The following is a 6,011-nucleotide window of genomic DNA, read 5'->3' as shown; positions in this document are numbered from 1 at the left end:
ATGGGCTTCCTGGAGGATAACGTCTCGTAGTCCTCCATAAATAGGAACCCATATTCGCCCATTCAATCTCAAAAGTCCATCCTTGTGAAGAGTTAACTGCTCCTCAGTTACTCCTAATTTTTCCTTAGGATAATTAGCTTCCAACACAGCCTCTCGCTGTGCAGCTAATATCCTTTCAATCAAGTTATTCTTCACTTCCATCCTCCTAGCATTAATTCGGATGGGTTTCATCCTTTCTTTCCGGCTCAGGGCATCAGCGACTACATTCGCCTTGCCGGGATGGTATCTGATCTCACAGTCATAATCATTCAAGGTTCCCATCCAACGGCGTTGCCTCATGTTTAGCTCCTTCTGATTGAATAAATGTTGAAGGCTTTTGTGATCTGAATAGATCACAAACTTGATTCCATACAAATAATGCCTCCACAGTTTTAGTGCGAATACAACGGCACCCAGCTCCAAGTCGTGGGTGGTGTAATTCTTTTCGTGCACCTTTAACTGTCGTGAAGCATAGGCAATCACCTTGCCTTTCTGCATGAGCACACACCCCATGCCAGTGTGTGACGCGTTGCAGTAAACTACAAACTCTTCGGTACCTTCTGGTAGCGTCAACACAGGGGCGTTGCTCAGCCTTTGTTTCAAAATATCAAAGGATTCTTGTTGCTTAGGGCCCAAATAAACTTTTCTTTCTTCTTGGTTAGAGAAGTTAAGGGCGCAGCAATCCTTGAGAAATTCTCAATGAATCTCCTGTAGTATCCTGCCAATCCCAGGAAACTATGGATCTCTGTGGGCGTCTTTGGCTCTTGCCAATTCATGACCGCCTCTACCTTAGCGGGATCCACCTGGATACCACGCTCACTTACGACATGTCCAAGAAATTGGACTTCTCGTAGCCAGAATTCGCATTTAGAGAATTTGGCATAGAGTTTCTCGCGATGCAGCAATTCGAGAATGCATCGTAGGTGTTTTTCATGGTCAGCTTTATTCTTTGAATAGATAAGAATGTCGTCGATGAACACGATGACAAATTTGTCCAAGTACGGCTTACAGACGCGATTCATGAGATCCATGAACGCAGCCAGTGCATTTGTGAGCCCGAAAGGCATCACTAGGAACTCGTAGTGATCGTAGCGAGTCCTAAATGCTGTTTTGTGTACGTCTTCATCTCTGACCTTCAGCTGATGGTAGCCCGACCTCAAGTCGATCTTTGAGAAATAGCTAGCCCCTTGCAATTGATCAAACAAATCGTCGATCCTTGGCAATGGGTACCTATTCTTTATCGTGACTTTATTGAGTTCACGATAATCGATGCACAGACGCATCGATCCGTCCTTTTTCTTTACAAACAGGACAGGTGCTCCCCAGGGAGACGAACTAGGCTTGATGAACCCTTTTGCTAACAGTTCATCCAGCTGGGTCCTCAATTCCTTCATTTCAGTCGGTGCTAGCCTGTAGGGTGCTCTAGCAATAGAAGCTGCTCCAGGGATGATATCTCTTCTGAATTCCACCTGCCTATCTGGTGGCAACCCAGGTAGATCTTCAGGGAAAACTTCTGGATACTCCGCAATGACAGGAATGTCTTCTATCCTTGATTTGGGCTCTTCAATAATCACTTGTGCCATGTAGATGACACAGCCTCTTTTTAAGCATCGTGAAGCTTTGAGCATAGTTACGTTCTCAGGCAACCCGTACTGCGTATCCCCTCGAATGGTGAGCGATTCACCAGTCGGGGTCTTTAGCACAATTTGTTTTCTATTGCAGACGATCTGGGCCTGGTTATGTGATAACCAGTCCATGCCCAGAACAATGTCAAAACCAGCTAGATTAAAGGGAAGTAGAGATAGAGGAAAAGAATGGTTCTTAATGGATATCATACATCCCTCTAATATAGTGGAGACGGTTTCTACAGTGCCGTCTGCTAGCTCTACTTCGTATTTCACATTCAGGGTTTTGATAGGCATGTTCAACAGTTTGCAAAATTTTTGGTCTACGAAGGATTTGTCAGCGCCTGAATCGAAAAGTACTCTTGCAAATATATTATTCACGAGAAAAGTACTTGTTATTACGTTGTTGTCCTGCAACGCTTCCTTCACGTCCATTTTGAAGACTCTAGCGTTATTCTTTTTTGGTTTCCTCAGTCTTCTTGGCGAGTTTGGGGCAGTTGCTCCTGATGTGCCCCTTCTCACTACAGTTGTAGCAGGTTGCGTCTTTAATCTTCTTACAGTCCACAGTCTTGTGATCTTTGGACTTGCACAGTCCACAAGTATGCGTCTTTGACTGGGACTGTGAGTTCGGCCCAAACCTGCACTTCCCAAAGTGAAATTTTTGGCAGTTCCTACACTTGGGCTTCTCTCCGGTTTGTTGCCCTTCTTTTCTTGCCTCTGTTCCTTTCTTGCCATCACCGTTCCCACGGTGCTTCTTTCCCGACCTTCGCGAGGTATCCTCCTCACGCTTCCTCTTTTCGGCCTCTTTGTTACTCTGCGATCTCAGTCGGACCGCGTCCATCGTAAGGGACAAAGAGAGGTCAGTCACAGACCTGAAGGTCGTTGGCCGAGAGGCCTTCACACTAGCCTTTATCGCGGGTTCTAACCCCCCGATAAAACGAGCAATCCTCCTTGGTTCCGGGGTGACTAGATAAGGAACCAAGCGAGACATCGTATTGAAGCTCGTCAAGTAGGCCTGGCAGTCCAGATTTGTCATTACCAATGACACAAAATCGGACTCTATCTTCTCCACCTCATGCTGAGGGCAGTAATTTTCTTTGATGAGAGAAACGAATTCCTCCCACGTCATGCTGTAAAGCACAACTTTTCCCGAGGCCTGAACCAGCGCCCTCCACCAAGCTAGGGCCTCGCCCTTAAACGATTGCGACACAAACTTCACTACATCCCTTTCAGCGCAGCCACTGATGTCCACCACTGTGTCCATCTCATCCAACCATGTCATACATTCGACGGCACCTTTCTCCCCTGTAAAGTCTCGGGGTTTACAAGATACGAAGTACTTGTATGTGCAGCCCCTGGCTCGGGAAGCATCAGTATACTCCCATTCGCGACGAACACTATTTTCATTCGACGAGTGATTGTCGTCGTCCTTTTTGGGCTTGGACGAGTGGTTATCGTCGTCCTTCTTGGGTTTGGATAGTGGCTTGCTGTGGGTTTTTGAGTGTGTCTTTGGCTTTGATGGTGGTTTGGAAACTGTTCTGCTTCGAGATTCTGTATATTGTCGATCTAGAGCTGCTTGCACAGCGTTGTCGACAAGAGCCTTGAGTTGAGCACCCGTTAAATTTATTTGGGCATTATCATAATCATCTTCATTTGTATGACTACTTCCTCCATTTGGATTTGCCATAGTAGCTTGTATCTGCTGCAGAAGATAATGAAAATTTTATTTAGGAGTTTATCATTGAATTGTCTTTTATGGCAATTCATTAACCATGGTGACGAAGACCATATCCGGTTAATTTGTTACTCACTTTATATTTAGGATTTGAACATACTTATTCTAATCACAATTAATATTGCTAGTGGCATAAGAGCCTAGTCACGAGGACGTTATTATAATATTTAGCCGAGATTACGGAGAATCAAGGTATGAAGGTTTGAACCGTAGTCCTTTTACTCCTTCTGACAGGGAGTCATAGACCACCACTGTCTTTTGTCTTATTATGACAGCAATTATGGCCCGTAGGCACTACATCACTAACGGATGTTTGATAATTTGGCCCTTAGGCACTACATCACTTATGGATGTTTAACAAGTGATCATCTTTATTGATGATTTAACCCATGTTTTATTATATCATTTGTCACACCCCCAAAATCCACACGCGGAGTACCACCGCTTGGGAGCGTGACATGACCAGGATCAAGCCACCAATCATATCGAACATAGCATCTAATATTAAAAGTAGTTAATGTAATTCATCACGACATAATTGATGTTCAACAAAACGTAAATTAAGTAGCGGAAGCATAATATGAAAACCCAAAGTAAAGTTATAAGTTCAATTGTTTATCATAACGTCTACGATCCGTATCCCACAACGACCTGCTCCTCCTAGTGCAAGCTCCATAAGTACCTAAGGTCCTGCAAGGCATGCAGCAGAGAGTCAACAACTAGTTGAGCGAGTTCACAGTTAATAGTTCAGTAATAGTATAGTGTGAGTAGTAGTATGTTCGTTCGTTATATCAAATGTCATATTTCCATCGCGGCCTCCCAGGCAGGTATGCGAAGATGTTAGGGGATGTTCCTCCCAAGTATTCTAGACTAGGTTTATTAGTATCGCGGCCTACCAGGCAGGTGTGCGAAGATTAGTAAGTTTAGTTCGTGGCCTTCCTAAGGCTGGTGTGCGAAGTCAGTCATAATATCGCGGCCAACCCTTGGCAGGTGTGCGAAGATCAGTTCAGTAAGTGTTTCTAGTCTAGTCGTATCTTATCATTCGGTTCTATCATCTGAGTATACACAATAATTCCTCAAATCCCATTCCCACCCGGGAACCCCATGCCTTGGCTGTGTGAACTCACCTTAGTTTGCTCGGTATACTAAGTTATGTGCTCACCAGAAATCAATCAAGTCCTATAATACGCACGTATTTACAATCAGTTCAAGTTCGTAAAGTTTCACGTTCAATCAGTATCACAGAGTGTGTTTGACAGTTAACATTATGTAACACGCAAACAGTTAATCACATACAATAAGCTTAACATACGTAATCTAGTTATCATAACCCAGTTAACATATTAACAGAACTAATATTCTAACTGAGTTGCTGAACTAACAGAGTTATTGCTTAACAAGTTTAATAAACTGAGTAAATAACTAACAGGGTTACACACTTAACAGAATTTACTAACAAAGTTAACTGTGCAAAGCAATCCAACGAAATCCCTAAGTAGCGAAATCTCTTAGGCGAAATCCCCTTTGGGCCGAAAACACTTGGAGCCGAAAACACTATATGGGCCGAACTCCCTTTGGTTTTCGTCGGCTTGAAGTATGATGAAAACACTCAAGTGTTTTCGTCCAGTTGTGTGTTTTCGCCCGGTTGTTTTCGTCGAGGTGGGGAATCATCAACAAACAGTAGGTCACACAACAGCAATCTAATTATCATCATCATCAGCAACGGTTACAATAACACAGCAACCCTAGTTTCCTCTAACAGTTATATACACTACCACAACCTTAGATCGCGCTAACAGTTTCAATGATCATGACAAGAATCATTCAATCGGATTAACTAAGACACTCAAATAAACTCTACAGTCATCCGTACGATCCGAACCGTCATCCAAAAATCATGTTCACAGAATCTCATTCAGTTCAACAATCAACATTCATACCTAGTATCCAGTTGGGTAATATATATATATATATATCGAAATCGAATACTAACATCATGTTAATATCATTCAGATCATCAATAGCAGACACACACAGTCGAACATCTCATCCAATAGACATAACAGTTTGTGAACAACCACATAGATATGCATACATAACGATCAAACAACCATACATGCCAATCATCCAAACAAGATTACATCGAAATCATACGATAAGCATTTTAGTCAACAGAAACATGTAGGTCACTAACCAAAGATCAAACAAGAAGGGTTTGGCTTCGACCGAAGAGAAGGGCTGCCGTCGGGTTCCAAGGGTAGTGAGAGAGAGATAGAACGTGATAAGTGGTTAGGGTTTTCCAGATTTAATCTCTAACGTAAAGGTTAATATAAAAACCTTATAGTTGTTCGCTACTGGGCCGAAGCCCATTCCTGATTTCGTTGGTCACAAACAAGGTGGACGAAAACACCTTGTGTTTTCGTGAGTGAATGTGTTTTCGTAGGGGGGGGGGGTGTTTGGCCAAGTTCCAAACTAAACAGTTCAATATTAATACCAAAAATATTATTATTAACTTACACTCACTAATGCACACCAATTATCACAAATCGATTACAACGAAAATGCCTTACGATTTAACATGTTACAAACGTATACAAGTTGTGTAACCAATC

The sequence above is a fragment of the Helianthus annuus genome, chromosome 11 (genome assembly GCF_002127325.2).
Source record: "Helianthus annuus cultivar XRQ/B chromosome 11, HanXRQr2.0-SUNRISE, whole genome shotgun sequence".
NCBI lineage: Eukaryota > Viridiplantae > Streptophyta > Magnoliopsida > Asterales > Asteraceae > Helianthus > Helianthus annuus.
This window is presented reverse-complemented; position numbering follows the sequence as displayed.